Source organism: Bacillus rossius, chromosome 5 (assembly GCF_032445375.1).
Source record: "Bacillus rossius redtenbacheri isolate Brsri chromosome 5, Brsri_v3, whole genome shotgun sequence".
Classification (NCBI taxonomy): domain Eukaryota; kingdom Metazoa; phylum Arthropoda; class Insecta; order Phasmatodea; family Bacillidae; genus Bacillus; species Bacillus rossius.
In genome coordinates, this window is record NC_086333.1 from 72,737,106 (window position 1) to 72,755,618 (window position 18,513).

Sequence of the window (18,513 nt, forward strand, 5' to 3'; positions counted from 1 at the left end):
TTAATTCGTGCCTGTTTTTGTAAAAATTGAATTTTTGTTTCATGTAATTTCGAGGAACTATTTTCCTTAATATTCTACCTATCTGTGTGTGTACCGGAGTGAGAAATTGATTATTGAACGTTAGTTCACGGGTCAATTATATTTTTGTACACCACTTATTTTAAAAATTTCTATTTAAGACTGATCGTACTGTACGTTATTATCACACACAAAAAAAGTGAGGGGGGGGGGCGAAGTGGTTATCCAAGAGACCACAGTCACCCCCAAAAAAAATTCATATGACTTTGTGGCAGTGGGTAAATATTGCATCATATCTAAGCAAAAAGTAACTGATACACAATATCTGCTGTCGTATTGTAGGAGCGTCTATGGGGAAATCTGGTAAAGAATTAGCTTTTATATCATTGTTTTGGATGCTGTTTGGCTATAATTATTAATTAATGTAAATTTAGTTGTTTTTAAATTTGTTTGATAATATATATTGACACCATGCTATTCAGGGTAAATGATAAAGAAATCAGCCATTAGTTAATGCAAGTAACCATATTAGCATTTTCCTAGAAGGTAATATTCGGGAAAACATAAAAAAATGAAACCAGAATGCATGGGCGAGTATTCGAATTAGATTACTAAAACGAGTTGTTTTTTTATCACTTATAAATAAAATAACATTACCTTTTTACCCCGAATAAATAAAACATAACGTTTTTTAATAATAGATACCTACATTAATTTTTCCCATACATTTCCTCTCTACTGGTGGCATCCTTTAAAATAAAACATGATCGATTTGAAATTAAGAACTCTCGGTATAACTCAAAAAGGGAAACTTTAACAATGGCCTTGCACGCATTAATGTTTCTTAAAATATACATGAAATATGAATGTATACAATGTATAAATTTTAGCTGAAAATATTTGATATATTCAGGTATAAAATTAACACAAAGGATTATTTTGAAGCAACTCTTATTATTTCCCTTGTCCGATTTACTATTTGGTGAAATGGAAATTGTTGATAATTTCTACGTCATTACGGGTGCTGAAAAATGAAACAATTGCCTTAATGAACCAAAAACTGATAACAACAGATTTGCGTGTATGTGCGTGCTATAAATTATTCATATATCCCATGTGTACTGTTCGTCGGAACATTTCTCCCAACGCCATAAAGCAAAACGAATTATCAGCCAGTGCAAATGTTCTGCAAACCATGCAAAACACACTCCTAGATTATAAACACAGGCATCCACTAAAAAAACAAGAAACTTTTCTATGGCAGCGAACTACTTTCTGAAGCACGATCACTAATTTGGCCTGCTTTAATGTCGCATTTCAGTCTATAATTATTATTTGCGTCGCAAAAATGACTGAAAATTCTTAGTGTGGAATAAGTATGCAAGCTAAATACGGTAACATTCAACTGTAATATGTACTCTGGTATTTAAGATCTTTTTATAATTAACCATTTTAAAGTCGACTTAATCATGTTACCGATAGCAATTAAGTAAAGAATAGCTTGGTTACACAAACAAAAGCCAGTTTTCCGTGAGATCACCATTTTGTTTTTACGTCCACGGCGAGTTTCAGGAACGGAGATAAAACGACAGGAAGAGAGCGGGAAAACGGTAGGACGCTAAAAAAAGTAAAAGACAACAACGTAACGCCAAGCTCGAAGCAGTCTCGTTGAATCCTGTTAGGCCGGGGGCTGTTACCGTAGCCCGTGAAAGTCATTACGAGCGCTTCTTGCGCGAGAAGTTCGTTGGAGGGGGGAACGAAGATGGAGGAGGTGGGAGGAGGGGCGGATGAAAATAAGGAGGAAGGGTTGGGGGCGAAGGAATTTGGGGAGGACCTTCAACACCTACGCCCTACGAACTTAAGAGGCGGAAATAGCGTCCTAATTCCACCTCTGGGACACACAGCTTCCCCTGGGGCGAAGGAAAAAAAAAATGCGGAAGAATAAGAAAGGAGGCATCTCTAATGTTGAGATCACAATAGCGCGACAGACGTAAAACGAAGGACGCGACGAGAAACAACGAAATACCGCATAATATACCGCGTTACAAAACGAAACAAACAACACGGTATAAAATGTTTCTTGCCATTACATTCGCACTACAAGATATTTTTTTTGGAAGTTGGTAAACGTTTAAATCCAAATAAACATTTATTTAAAAAATAGTAGGTGAAGTTCTAGAACACAATTTTAAAAACAATTTTAATTATCATGACCTCAAAAAATTCACTAACTATACATTTGATATCAATGCACCAGTAAAAAAGAAAGAAATAAATTTGAAAACTAAAATACGACGCTCATTTTACTGAAATCGCACCCGCGACGCGATAGAAGCAGAATAAATTTACAGTCGGGATAGTCTGTCGCGTCCGCGAATTTTGTCGGGCTAAATTTATATTAGATAAGAGTTGCAATTAGCGTCCGTTTGTGCTATTGTGATTCCATCATTTCAATTGTAAATTCAAGAGGTCGATTTACATCAGGCTTAATTCACGCCCACAGCTCAGTTTCACAAAAGCTTTTACCAACCGAGGCATAAGACAGACAATACAAAAGTATTTAAGCTCCTGTTCCATATTTATTCTCTCGAAGGTATGTCAAAATCACGCGTTACCATGCACATAGCAATTCTGCGGGAAATTTCAATAGTCCTCAAAGCCGTTTATTAAGTTTGTATGCAAATGACTCTGAACACACAGGAAAAACAAACATTTTGTTTTTTATTTAGGGCCTACAAAATTATGTTTCTACACGGTAGGAATGTGATACTTTAAATTTATTAATTTTGTTTAAATTCAAAAGTGGTTTTAAAAATGTTTTTTACAGTGCTTAGTGTTTTATCTTTTATTTTCACAATATACATGACAGGGTAATCGAGAGAAACCAATGGACCAGGAGGCAATAAATCTGTTGGCCCCCACTTCATTTAATGTACATCTTTTGAAACCTCAAAATTAAAACATTTAAAGACTGTCAACGTACTGTGGCCTTAACTATTAACTTTATCTGTGCATGTCACATAACTTGTAAGGTTTCCTATAAATTATATTAGCAATAGTTTTGTAGTTTTCGTGCCATCGGTGAAAACTCAAACACAAAAAAAAAAATACCCTCAAAACTCAACCGGGACATCAGATACCTAGACCCATAGGATTTTGCCCCCCTCCCCCCTCTTTTTCACCATATCAACCCTCGACATGGTCCTGGGAATTTACTATGTTATCAGTTATCTTTGGTTTACAGGGAAGGACACATAAACAGGTACAAATATTTTGTTGTCAACAGTGAGACAATAATGTACGTTTAAAATAAGTCGGTGTCTAATAAAAATTATAAGAATTATGATCTTCTCTATACTAACTTCTTCCTAGCCAAGAAATCGTTTTAATTTTTACCTTGGAAGAAAAAAAAACAAACAGTAGCTTTCGAGAAACTGACGTTTTTCAATAACCTCACGAAACTAGCTAACTTCAAGGTCTTGTGCCGTTGTGCACTTGTTGTGTGGGCATGCGCCCATTATTGCTTATATGTTGTTTAATTAAATGCAAACTGGGAGGCTACTTTTTTCTTATATCTTTTTTTAATAACTCATTGTTTTTAACTTTTGATTAGTTGAAGAATAATGAAATAATAATTATTTTAAGTATCAATTTGTAAGAAATAATTGTTTTTGTATAAAAATCTTTTTTTTTGTTAAAAGATATTTATGTCTTTGTTAAGATTTGTGGATTTAAAAGAAAAACATATGGACTTTAAAAGACTTTAAACATCATAAATTCCTTTTTCCTTTTGTTTATATTAATATAGTGGTTAAGATTAATTATTGAGTTATTGCACTTAAGTGCAGGAAAGTGTAACTTTTTAAGTTTCTCATCTCTATGTACTGTCTTATCTATGGTCATCTTCATATTGGAAAGGAAAAGGTAGTACTTTCTTTTCTGTTTTTGTCAGCCATAATGTAGACATCAAAATTTTTGTGCTCGTCACGTATCTATCGACATCCATGTCGAAAGTTGTGTATTTACTACCGCATTAGGTGAGTTTTACCGCCCTTGCCCGGGGAATCATTGTTTTATAATTATTTATGGGATAGTTTAATTTTTTGTTGTTAAAAAACTTGTTTAGCGGTCCGGGAGTTGGCGACCTCTCGCTGCCCCATGCCTGAGGTGTGATCCATAAGCTTCGCCCATAACATCTGGGCATCCCAGGGCTTGTCCCGTGGTTCTACGGCGATGGGAGCCGCCAACAAATATCCCAGGAAAGTTTTCGACGACTAAATACTAAGCATGCAGCATGGGTAGTTAACCTGTTTCGGCCACGCGTATCTTGCAATTTCATCGACTATTTCATCAAACTACCCCTTTGGCATCGTAATCTACATTTAATTCCTGAGTAATATTTTAATTCTTTCTGTATCTTAAATTTACGTTAATTATTTTGAAAATGTAACTAAGTAATAATCATTTTGAAAAATGTAACTAATTAATCATATTGTGAAGATGTAACTAAGTAAAAAAAAAAAATGTTGGGGCCCCGTTTTGTTTTGAATGTACGAATACTCAATTAATACTCTTTATTGTGTTTTAAATAAATATGTTTTGTTATGGCTGACCCGATATCAGTGTGTATTTTATGTTGCAATTACCTAACCTTTTTATTTAATTTCTTATCTATATAAATTCTTAACAGGTTATCAACTTTTGTTCGGTAGTTTTCCCAGTCGGCATATTTCCTCTCTACTCATTATTTATTCAATACAACAAAGTGCCGTGCCATTGAGCCTAAGGTCCTGGAATCTTCTGCCGTAATTTACCTTGGTGAGGTTTAGCAAACCGAAACAAGATTAATAACCGGCACAAAGATGGTAGCAGAGCTGGTGGTTCTGTCATGTTGCTTTGTTGTGTTTCTTGTGCATGTGTAGGATATTTTATTTTCCTTGCATGTGTCCCTGCCTCAGAGTTTTGCATGGCTTGGGGATGGCAATAGTTTGTTTTGTTAATTTGGTCTTGGTATAAGTTTTGTAAGTTATTTGTTTATCATGACGTCTACTATTGTGCCTGAGTTCTTGTTAAAAGATGAACTTACTTTTGAGTGTCTTTCACGTGGTCTACCATGTGAAAACACCACAACTGCTGTTTTGCGTAAATCTCTGCGCACTGCCCTTCAGAATAATGTGCCTGTTGTTAGTGATAATTTAAAGGACATTGACCCTAATGAGGAATTTAATTTGGTCTCAAGTAAAATCCTTGTGTTACAAGAGTTAGTGACAAATCTTGTTGATGATGAGAATTTTGCGCTTACTTTGCCTAGAGTGAGAAATAGGTTGAGACATTTGGAACGACGCGTTCAATCCCTGTTAGAGTTACATTCTCTTGTTTTGTCTGAGGTCCAGGTGGCCTCATTAAAAAATGTTTTTGCAGAAGTTAAGAAACTTCTTGAACTTGTCAGTAAATCAGAATTAGATTTTTCCCTTTTAAGAGACCTGAATCCTGTGTCATCCATGACACAAGTCTGTGACCGTCTTGCTGGGCTAGCATTACCCTCTGCCTCTAAGCAGCATCCGACTACTGCACCTATTCCAGGTTCTGCTCATGTGAATTCCGATCCTCCTGTGGTTGATCTACCTAACCTAACCTACACCACGGTGACACCACCCACGAGTTCAAATTCTCGTGTTACGTTTAGTAACGCATCATGTGTACCACACCCAGTGACAACACATAACACTTCATTGCCCAATGTTTTTGGTAAATTGACTCACCCGCTAGAAAAAATGTTAAAGGATTTTCCGACCACTGATGGTCTGCATATTCCTACCTTTTTGAATTTTCTCAAGCTTATCGTCAAACTGAAACAAAGTAATAGTATACATGAAACTCAGATTTTAGAGGTTATATACCCTTTTACGCTTGGTCCGTTGGCTGAAAGGACACAGTTGGCCATTACACAAATGTTTTCATTCGATCAGTATCATGAAGACATACTTAGTTTCTTCATCCCATCTAGGCTACTGACCCAACTACAGTTGAATAATTACAACAGATTACAAAAGCCAGGTGAACATCTTGCAGCCTATGTTAATGAGGTAAAAGAGGCGGCTGCTATTTTTCGTTTGCAAGTTAGTGAACAGGAGGTGATTAACACCATTCTAGATGGGCTCACACCTGATGAACGGTCCAGATTAGTTTTTCTAACTAAGCCTTGTACATTTTCTGAATTGGATAGGATGTGCATTCACTCCCAAAATGTCCGCTTTGCGGATCATCAAAGAAACGGGTCGTTTTCTCAGTATCCTGGAAATAAACAATTCAAGTATTATTCTAACCTGCGTACTGAAATGCATCCCAGCCATAATACAGTATTTAGGACCTCAAACTCACGATTTCAGAATAATACACCAAGAAATCAGAATCAAACTTATCATGGGCCTATCTGCCATTTTTGTAAGAAGCCTGGGCATGTAATAAAAGAGTGTAGGGAACTAAAACAAAAAAATGCTTAAAGCAGGGAAGTAAAGTGAGCGGCTTCCACTGCAAAACTAAACAAGCCAATAATTCTCAATACAATGCTCACCTATTTCGTCAAATCAAATCTGCCCGGCATTTTCAAAGAAACTTTGGAATCCAAATTCCTTATAAGCGAAACCCAGATCATATTGGTAGTCTTGGTCTTCCTAATTTTGTGGGTTTAATTCCTGCACCTGTTCCTCGTATACCAGTAAGTTTCAATAATTTTGAGGAAGAAGCCCTTGTAGATTCAGGATCCACACGTTCCATTATTTCATATGATTTGTTTTCTAAGTTAAAAGCAGCTAACCTAGTCAAGTTTGTGGAGAAAGGTGATTTCAAGTGTTACACTGCATCTAATGATGTGTTACCCATATTTTGTCGTGCGACTATCAAGTTGAAAATTGCACATTTTACTTGGATGTTTCCATGTTTGGTTTCTAAAGAGGTGATTTTAGATTTTATTCTAGGAGCAGATTTTATGTCCAAATCTGGACTTGTTCTAGATATGCAAGAAAAGAGTGTTTTTTTTAAGTTTCAACCTAACTTTAAAATTAGTTTTGTGGGCACCAAGCAGCAACATGATAACCTTGCAGAAATTAGTACAGAGAGCTACAGTAATAAAGAACATGACCCATTGGATCATTTACCTCATCAACAGCGTATCGCTATCAAAAATTTGTGTAAACAATTTCCTAAGGTTCTAACCTCAGAATTAGGGCTTACCAAACTGTTGGAATACGAAATCAAACTTAATGATAAAAGTTATGTCAAAAGTCAACCTTACCGTCTTGCACCTCCCCAAATGAATCTTTTGAGACAGGAAGTACAACAATTATTGGATAAAGGGGTCATTGAACAATCTACTTCACAGTATGCGAGTCCCGCATTTTTGGTCCCTAAACCTAATGGCAAACAACGTATGGTTGTAGATTTTCGTAAGCTTAACCAAAAAATTGAAATTGAGTCTGTCCCTTTGCCTGATTTGCATTCGGCATTTCATTGGTTTTCTAAAGCAAAATATTTTACCACCATTGATCTAAATTCAGCATACCATCAAATTCCGTTGAAACAGGAGTCAAAACCAATTACTAGTTTTTGCGTACCATGGAATTTATACCAATTCACTCGTGTTCCTTTCGGTCTTGCGACAGGCGCACAGGTTCTCACACGATTGTTGGATCAGATTTTTCATGACATCAAATTTAAGTTTGTTTACAACTATTTGGATGATCTGGTGGTATATTCCGAAAGTTTCGAGGAACATTACCAACACCTGAATGAAGTACTGTCTCGTTTGGAAAAGGCAGGTTTAACAGTGAATCCCCAAAAGGTTAAATTTGCAGTTCAGGAAATTTCATTTCTAGGTCACAAAATTTCTTCTCAAGGCATTTCCATCGACCCTGAACGTACCAAAGCAATTAGAGATTTTCCACCACCCCGTGATGTCAAGGGTATAGCCAGATTCATCGGTATGATTCAGTTCTTTGGAAAATTTATCCCTAATTTAGCGGAAAAGGCAGTCCCTTTAAATCACTTACGAAAAAAGAATGTGAAATTTGAATGGGGAGAAGAACAACAAAAGGCATTTGAAACTTTGAAACAGGATATTATGAGTCCACCTGTCCTCCGCATGGCGGATTTTTCAAAACCCTTTATTTTACAAACTGATGCTTCTAGTTCAGCCATAGGCGCAGTTTTGGCACAAGAGTTCGATGGTGTTAGACACCCTATTGCATTTGCATCCAGAACACTCACTTTTCAGGAGAAGAAATCATCAATTTATGAATTGGAATGCTTGGCTGTTGTTTTTGGTATCGATAAATTCAGACCTTATTTAGAGCATGCAGAATTTTTGTTGGAAACCGATAACCAAGCATTATCGTGGCTTTTGGCTCACCCACGTCAACTAGGCAAAATTGGTCGTTGGGTTATGAGAATTTCTTCATTAAAGTTTAAAGTTCAACATATCCGTGGAACACAGAATGTAGTTGCGGATACCCTTTCACGCATGTTTAATGATACTCAGGTTGATAAACCTCTAGATGAAGCTGATTGTAAAGTACTCTTAACCGATTTTCCCTTAGCGTTCAAAAAAATTCAGGCTCATCAGGAAGAGGATGAAGAGCTGCAGAAAATTGTAACAAGTTTAAGATCCGGCATTTCCCAGGGCCCATATTTTTTATCTAAAGGTATCTTGTATTCAAGAATTCGAAATAACCAGAAACGTATTGTGCTACCTAAAATTCTGAAACCAGTTGTATTTGAATATTTTCATTCCTCACCTATTGGCGGACACCTTGGCATTTATAAAACTATAGAGGCTATAAGGAAACATTTTGTGTGGAAAGGTATGCACAGTGAAATTTCAGAACGAGTTAAGAAATGTTACTTGTGTGCGTTTAGCAAACCTGCTCAAAATACTCATTTGGGTTTATTGGCATCAGAGGTCGCTGAACGGCCAATGCAGAAATTATTCATAGATTTTGTTGGCCCTTTGCCAAGGAGTAAGCAAGGGCATAATATGTTGTTAGTTTGTGTTGACGCCTTTTCCAAATTTGTTTGGCTTATTCCACTTCGAAAAGCGGATGCACCTTCCACTATCAAAGCTCTTCAAACTCAGATTTTTCAAAATTTTGGTATTCCATCTACTATTGTTTCTGACAACGGATCTCAGTTTACATCAAAATTATTTAAGAATATGTGTTTCACCCACGGCATACGCCGCATTACCTTGTCTCCATACTATCCTCCGCCTTCGCATGCGGAAAGATTCAATCGTAATCTCCGTTCAGCATTAATTGCTTTCCATGCGAAAGACCAGTCTAGTTGGGACAAGAATTTAGTTTGGCTACAAATGGCTTTCAATTATGCCCGCCATGAATCTCATAAATCTACACCATTTAACTTAATGTTTACTTTTGCTCCAAATAACCCTTTGTCAAATCTTTGGTGTCTAAATGATTTGTTACCACAGGATCCACAAGGTGTTAAAGAAGTTTGGGCAGCTGCCCTCAAGAATTTGAAGCGGTCTCATGATAAAAGTCTTATTAAGTATAACAAGAATCGTATTGCAAATCCCTTTCGGCCAGGTGATCTGGTTTTGTGCAAAGCACACCCTACCAGCAAAGCAGTTGATAAGAGAATGGCTAAATTGTCTTTTCGTTGGTCAGGTCCATACCAGATCCAGCGCTTTCTTACCCCTGTTACAGCTAGTCTAGTAAATCCTGAAACGGGAGTTTATGTGACGAGAGCTCACATTTCCCATTTAAAAAGGTATTATTCCCAGCCTTCAGTTTAAGTGTGCATTGTTTAGGAACGGCCGCCTAACTTTGTGTCCTACTGTTGGCGTTGTTTTGTTATTTGGGTCTTTGACTCAGTTGATCGTGGACTCATGACCCACGTGTCCTAGTCTTTGAGTCCCTTGTAACTTTTGAACTCGAGTCATAAAAATAAGTAAATAAAAAACCATGGTACTAGTTTTTTAAGTTGTTGCAACATTTTTTTTATATATATTCTTTTTTTAATCTCATTTCATGGGAACAAGTTTAGGTGCATAATGTAGTATGTTATTGTATTTACATGTAAGGGTAATTTTTTTGTTTGTTTCTTGGGTTAATATTTTCCAGTTGTTATGTGGGATCTCGGGTCGATATGTTTGTGACCACATATTTTTTTGGTTATGTGTTTTAGTGTATTTTTTCCGTCTGCTCCGGGATGTTGGGCATCTTCGCCATGTTCGGGGCGGGGAGTCTTCTTTCGTGTCTCTTCTATTTGGTTCTCAGCGATGTTACGGTAAACCCTCTCAACTCTGGTATTATTTTTGAAAAGGAAGATCCACTGTTGTTCTCAGACAATTTCTATTCCGTAGTGTTGAATTTTGACGTGATACAATTGGAAAACCAAAGTAATCAATTGGAGGTGGCGTTAAATGACATAATTAAAGTAAACAATGTGCACCTTATGGAAAACGATTCATGGAATGAAAACTTTGCTTTTGTGATCCACCAACTTGAAGATAATTTTAACGCATATAAATCAGAGACCAGTGCAATGACTTCTTTGTTGCCTCGAAAACATTTGCGCACTAAACGCGGTTTGCTTAATTTCGGTGGAAAAATTTTGAAAACTGTCTTTGGAACTCTTGACAATGATGACTTAATTAGTTTGGAAGAACGTCTCAAGGAAATATCACTTAGTCAGGATGAAATTTCGGCCAGTGTTGTGAACCATATGTTTGTTGTGCAACATTTAGAAGAAAGAGTGATTAATAACACAAGACTTGTGAGAAATCTAGCTGAACATTATCTTGATAGCCACAATGCATTTTTTAAGCTTTTTAATAATACAATTCATGAGATTTGGGATAAAATCATGTTGGTGAATTGGCGAGTTGATTTAAATACCCTTTTATTTAGAATTAGTGAAGCCCTATCCACTGCACGTGTTGAACTTTCTGATTTGAGGCAAGCCATTGAAAGTAGTGTACATGGCAAATTAAGCTCTGTTTTGTTGCAACCAAAAGTTTTTATCAACATTCTAGAAAAGGTTCAACATTTAATCTCTTTACCCTTACACATGTTTGCTCCAGTTTCTTTTGATAATCTATATATGTTTTATGGTCTTAGTTCGGTTCAAGCAGTAATTTTTAATGGTTCATTGAATGTTGTTATTAACATACCTCTTGCCAATAAGGACAGTAGTTTTGAGTCATACCGTGTTTTTGCTTTTCCATTTTTCTTTCACAAAATTAACCATTACCTGTTACTTAAGGTTCACGATATCCTGTTAGTTAGTCCTGACAGAAAACTTTTTGCTACTGTTGACACTAATGTTCTGTCTGGTTGTAAAAAACATGGCATAACTTTATGTCCCTCTGTTTTTCCTTTTTTTGATTCCCATGTTAATAGTTGTGAATTTAACCTTTTTCTTGGCAAACCTTTCTTTGAATTTTGTGATAAATCTATTGTTTCCCTACAACTACCTTTCTTCCTGAAGACAAATTCTTTGTGGATTTTTGCAAGCAACACATCCATTGATGTTACCTTTTTATGTCGAACGACCACCAAATCTCTTTCACCGTTTACCATACCAATAATCGGTAGTGGTTTTATCAGTAATGCCTCACATTGTGATATTGTAAGTCCTTTTTTTAGAACTTTTGGTTCTGTTAGTTCATCCTTGACTTTCAATTTAACATTGCCTACTATACATATTCCTAAAGTAGATTTTAATGTAAGTAAGTTGACTTTTGCACCATTCACTAATTTAACCTTAAATAACTCCATTGTTAAAGATATCAGTAATCTTTTAATATCGCAACCCAGTGGTGCATCTTTTCATGATGTGATTAATCTTCTACGACCTCGCCAGCAAGTTGAATCCAGTTCCTACCTTAACATTGTTGCTGTATCCTTATCTGCTCTGGTTGGCTTTGCCATTTTTATTCTCAGTCTTACTCTTTGGTTCAAGTTTCGGTCTCAAACGACCAACCCTCCTGTCTCTTCCTCTCCTATACCTGCAGGTACTATCTTGATTCCCTTAGCATCATCCTCCACCGTGGAGTAATTGTATCTTATGTAATCTTAATTTTGTTTTTTTTGGGTGTTACCTTTTTCATGGGTATTATAGTTTTAGTTAGTGCACTATTGCTATCTGCCAGCTGTGGTGTGCTTTGAGGGGGGGAGTGTGTGCCGTTGTGCACTTGTTGTGTGGGCATGCGCCCATTATTGCTTATATGTTGTTTAATTAAATGCAAACTGGGAGGCTACTTTTTTCTTATATCTTTTTTTAATAACTCATTGTTTTTAACTTTTGATTAGTTGAAGAATAATGAAATAATAATTATTTTAAGTATCAATTTGTAAGAAATAATTGTTTTTGTATAAAAATCTTTTTTTTTGTTAAAAGATATTTATGTCTTTGTTAAGATTTGTGGATTTAAAAGAAAAACATATGGACTTTAAAAGACTTTAAACATCATAAATTCCTTTTTCCTTTTGTTTATATTAATATTGTGGTTAAGATTAATTATTGAGTTATTGCACTTAAGTGCAGGAAAGTGTAACTTTTTAAGTTTCTCATCTCTATGTACTGTCTTATCTATGGTCATCTTCATATTGGAAAGGAAAAGGTAGTACTTTCTTTTCTGTTTTTGTCAGCCATAATGTAGACATCAAAATTTTTGTGCTCGTCACGTATCTATCGACATCCATGTCGAAAGTTGTGTATTTACTACCGCATTAGGTGAGTTTTACCGCCCTTGCCCGGGGAATCATTGTTTTATAATTATTTATGGGATAGTTTAATTTTTTGTTGTTAAAAAACTTGTTTAGCGGTCCGGGAGTTGGCGACCTCTCGCTGCCCCATGCCTGAGGTGTGATCCATAAGCTTCGCCCATAACATCTGGGCATCCCAGGGCTTGTCCCGTGGTTCTACGGCGATGGGAGCCGCCAACAAATATCCCAGGAAAGTTTTCGACGACTAAATCCTAAGCATGCAGCATGGGTAGTTAACCTGTTTCGGCCACGCGTATCTTGCAATTTCATCGACTATTTCATCAAACTACCCCTTTGGCATCGTAATCTACATTTAATTCCTGAGTAATATTTTAATTCTTTCTGTATCTTAAATTTACGTTAATTATTTTGAAAATGTAACTAAGTAATAATCATTTTGAAAAATGTAACTAATTAATCATATTGTGAAGATGTAACTAAGTAAAAAAAAAAATGTTGGGGCCCCGTTTTGTTTTGAATGTACGAATACTCAATTAATACTCTTTATTGTGTTTTAAATAAATATGTTTTGTTATGGCTGACCCGATATCAGTGTGTATTTTATGTTGCAATTACCTAACCTTTTTATTTAATTTCTTATCTATATAAATTCTTAACAGGTTATCAACTTTTGTTCGGTAGTTTTCCCAGTCGGCATATTTCCTCTCTACTCATTATTTATTCAATACAACAAAGTGCCGTGCCATTGAGCCTAAGGTCCTGGAATCTTCTGCCGTAATTTACCTTGGTGAGGTTTAGCAAACCGAAACAAGATTAATAACCGGCACAGTCTAAGTCGTGAATCAGTCAAACACCTCTATCACAGAGCTGACCGACAAGTGACACGGACTCCTTAGAGGAGAGACAGAAATCAAAAAAAAAATTTCAATACAAATATGATGGCTTTCCTATGAATTTAGTTGTTTCCCTGGCTAAGCACATCATAACGAAAGGAACGCCACTACCGATTTTCAAGTCTGTGGAATATATATTTCCCATTTTTATTTTAAAATCGTATTGAGTGCACTGTCTCGGTGCATCAAGGCTACGCATCAGCAAAACCGGGACGCCAATCTTCAGCTTCATATTCTTGGGAAGGCAGGCAGGTAACCCCTTGGCAAGACGTGACGGAACTCACCAAACGATTGACGCGTTACAAATTCCAGGTAACGCCACCTACAATTGACGAAGTTATAAACTAAACTGTTATTAGCACCTTTAGTTCGCTAGCAGCCGCGAGCTTTACTAAGCGGATGGGTTTCGCCAAGGACAAGGATAGGAAGTTTCCAGACCTTACTTTATGACCGTGTGGCTTACTTAGAGAAATGACACAAACTTACTGTTTGCGTGTATATGGCATACCTCCTATGATTTTCTATCATAAAACTAAACTAACACATTTTTCACTCACTTAGGGATGAAATTTCATAATTATTTATAAGTCTCTGTCACTCTCCGTCCCATAAACTATCTACGTACAAAAACACCATGTCGATCCGTTGCTACGTTGCTTTGTGGAAGATAGACAGTCAGACAAACACACTTTCGCATTTTATATTATTAGTAGATATAGGGATTATACCACGTCCATGGCAACGGTTAATCTCCGAAGAACGTGTTACAGTGTTTTGGTCCCTGCAGGTGGCGAGACACAACCCCCTTCTTCGTGGCAGCAACATCCCTTAGTTTCCCAAGGAGACACTTGGGAGGGTGGGTTGCAGTGTTGCAGACTTGCCTTCCCGGGACAAGCTTCCCCGAGAGGGAAAATAATTAATAACTCGGCGACAGCCCCCCGGGGAGACTGGGAAATAGGAGGGGGGGGAAGGTTTGGCGGTTGTTGTTAATAAATCTGCACAACCGCTCCCCCTCACCATCCCTCGTCAACAGGCGGAGGTGGGTCCCTGGAGGGTGCTCGCTGGTGAGATGACGCCGCGTAGTGGGAAGAGGGCTCTTGGCTTAGCTGGCGCTCTTGCGGCTGAGATATTGGAACCCTTTCTTCCCCCCTCCTTCCCGTCCCACCCCCTGCAAACCCTTAAACTGGCGGGATTTGTTCCCGTATCGCAACAAGATACGTCGAGTTGTCCCAGATGAATTAGGGACCGGAAAAATTGGCGGGTTCAATGACCTGCAGGATGAACTCCACAGTTTTACGTGCACTCGGTCAAATGCGACCCACTCATTGGCTGCCGTCTTGTGAGAAGTCCCAACGTTGTACAGCCTGTGATTCGATAAAGCTTTGGTTGTTTTTTTTTCTCATTGGCCCAGAGTCATCCAGGTGAATTGTGAGCCAATAGAAGAGGCAACACCGAGGTATAACTATTTGTATTTTAGCCCATCGCGAAATGAATTCGCGAATTTTTCCGGTCTCTACAGATGATCGAAGTTAATTAGGTACTTCCACAGAAAACGCTTGGCGAACTTTAAAAACCGTCGTCGAATTGGGTAAAGGCTTTGTTGCCATTTAGATTACATATATTGCTCATATCTGTAAGTCAGAAAAATCAATCCAGAAGGATTAATTTTTTTTGTTCAAGAATTTATCTAGGCTTTCAAATATAAATTCAACATATTCTTGAAATTTGTAGTAATTAATTGTAAAAGAAAAAATGATTTGTTAAATATAAAATATGAGATATTTAGACTAAATATTATGTGGACAACTAACGAAACAAATTTTACTTATCTTTAATTAAATTTTTTTCTTGTTTAAATAAGGCGATAGTTCGTAAAAATTTGAGAAAATATCATTGTCGTTTCTAGTATGTTATAACGTTTAAACATTTGTATCGTAAATTTTTGATGCTTTTTCTCACGGCTTAATTGATTTTTATATTTGAAAGAAAGGAAGACACTTCCTAATGCCTACACGAAAGGGAATGGCTAGGGGAGAATAGGGGTACGAAAATCCCCCTAGCGCCAGTTGAGTTTGAAGAATTTATTTCTAACGCACGAGTTCACCTTAGTAGAAGAATGAAATTACAAGTTTATTGCTAGTAGAATTCGTTCGACACGGTACACATTATGCAATACGCACAGGTCACGTTTACAGTTATGGCTCTCGGTGTACCGCAGGAGTAATTTCGTGAACGGAACGGAAGTGGCATGGAACGGAAATGTGAAAATACAGTGCTACGTTCTGTGGCGGATGGCAGGAACCAAAGTTCACAAAGCCAAAGGGAAACTTTATAGTATTAACTGCTTAACGAGTTTTAACAATACTTGCCGAAAATCAGGATCAAAGCCTGGGTTTATTATTATTTTTTTCAATTTTTTTTTATTTTTTAGTTTTTATCGGACCCGTTCCATTATATAAATTAAAACTTTTATCTGAAAATCAAATGATTGAATAGTCGACGTGGATGCTAGAGGAGCGAATTCAAGTGGAAACTACGTGTGATTCGCATATCAAGAAATGTAGTTGAAAACCCAGTTATGTATATTTATCACTCTCGGCATTGTTTTAAAGAATTCCAGGTTGAATTTCGTGTCCGAGGTTTGTATTATAATTGTATTTGCTACATGAGAACACATGAATTCGCTTACTACCGAGGTTAGATGTTACACACCTCTGGCGAGTACTGAAACGACTCGCTCATATTGTTTTTTTTTTTTTGTCGTGAATACGTCTTTAAAATTGCCTCCACAGTGGGAGGAAATTCAAAAAACGAATGATAACAAAATGGGGGAAACAGTTTGGTGTTGCAGCTACATATCTATCATCTCCATCCAAAATTTAATTACACCACTGGATAGATAAATGATCAAAGAATTCGTTACGCTAAGTGAGGACTGTGACACATCGCGCGTGGTGGAGGGGGAAGCGCCGCCATTTTGAGGTCATTTTGCTGCGTTTCGAGATTTCCATTCCGTATAAATTTTGACTCGGAGAAGCTAGGACGTTCGTTTGAGTTTTTAATCGTCAGCTCTCGTCAAAATATATTGATTTCAAACATAAAACATTAATATAAAATAGTTACAGTGCATATATACGGTGTTAAGATAAAAAAATAGCGTATTTTATATTTTGTATAGAAAATATTACCTGTTACGTACACGTATTCACGTACAACACACGGCCGTGTCCATGACACAGCCACTGTAGGGTCTGAAAAATGATAAATCAAGTAATGACAAAATTATTTGTCTCTCGACAAAGCCGACTTCGTGAAATGAACATCGGCGAGAGATAATCGACTTTGCACGTCTTATTAATTCTCGGGAGCACGGAAAGGATTTATTCAAACGCCTTGAAAGTTTTGCGCGAGCTACCGAGTTTACTCATCAAGGGGGGAAATCCTTTCAGCAAACTTTCAGGGGAAAAAAAACTTCCATTGCCATCTTGTCGCAGGCGTCTCCGTGGGTATCAACTGCGATTAGTGCGTTTTCCCTTAACTTCAGCATCCACGGCGAGTCGTTCCGCATCTTCGGCGATATGTGTGCGTGTGAACACCTCGTCGTTATGCTCCGCAACGTTATCCTCTTAGAACTCGCGAGGTCGGAAATACAAGCGTTCCAACGCCTGGTGAAGGTTCCAGAGACACATAAACAAATGTGAATGCTCGCGTCGTTAATGTTGTTTAGATAACACCATCTGTCCAGAAAGAGAACCCAGGCGAGCTTGAAACTACTGTAATGCCTCTTTAGCTTTCGTCGTCAGAGGTTTGTTTATAAGTATTCGACGTGATTGCAAGTGATAACTGCCCAAATAACGCTCATCAGCTCTGGTTCACATAAAACGAGTTTTGACTATGGTTAAGCCATTTAAGTGCGTGAATTATGATATACAAACAAATTAATTCGCAATACTTCCCAGTTACCACGGATTATGAAAAAAAAAAAAAAAAAACAACTAACATCACACGTATGATTTTATTTCGCCCCAAAAAAGTCTAAAAGTAGAAATGTTTAAACTTTCCAGTTGAAATATTAAAACAAAACAAAAAAAGTTCACATAAAAATTTAGGTAGTGAATTCTCTTAATATAAATATTCATGTTAAGAGTGTAGTATTCAAAATTAATATGATTAAATAGTATTTAGTATTTTTGCACATTCTTTTTAATTTAATTTTTAATTTAACCGGATTAAATGTTTGTAAGAAAATTTTTTTACTAACCAAGTATTTATTTACTGTTTATAATCAAATCAAAAGGAAAATTTGGTGTTATTTCTATCAAGTTTTGAAAGCACAAAATCATGTGGTATAGAAGTTTGTGTAAACCGTTCGTTTGAAGCCTTCGTATTATAACTATTTTTAGTGCGTCATTCATTAAACAATAAAAATTAGGTTTTACCAAAACATTTGAATCCTAAATTTTTCAGTGTTTTGAATAAAAAACCAGAAATAATATACTAAAAATAAAGACACGGATGGTTAATACAAAACTTTTTATCACATAATTTATTGCTTTAATATTTAATGTTCGGACAAGCAAAAAAAAATTGCTTTTAAGTTCATAAAAACAATTAAAAAGGACTTGGTTCATAGAAGAAAAAAAAACTTTGTAAAGAAATTTAGTATGGTCATAATCAAGATCATACTTAAAATCATGTGCAAAAAAAAACAGGAAAAAATATGAAGCCAAATAATTGATGATACTCACACTTTAATTGTAATTTTTAACTCGCCACGCTTTCAGGGTGACACTTCGGAAAATGAGCCTCAGAAACATTGAACCCGATCCTTCACTTTGGAATTGCTGGTCTTCTGG

General features: G+C 36.6%; 1 protein-coding gene and 1 long non-coding RNA gene across 2 annotated transcripts in view; one reads left to right on the forward strand and one right to left on the reverse strand.

Moving 5' to 3' along the window:
- The window catches only part of LOC134532299 (neuroligin-2-like), a 445,968-nt gene that overhangs the window by 214,557 nt on the left and 212,898 nt on the right, over nucleotides 1-18,513 (reverse strand). The gene's annotated exons all lie outside the window — the stretch shown is intronic.
- LOC134532007 (uncharacterized) lies at nucleotides 3,966-5,013 on the forward strand. Its single transcript, XR_010075113.1, has 2 exons — nucleotides 3,966-4,055; nucleotides 4,145-5,013. It is a non-coding gene; the product is annotated as an uncharacterized LOC134532007 (long non-coding RNA).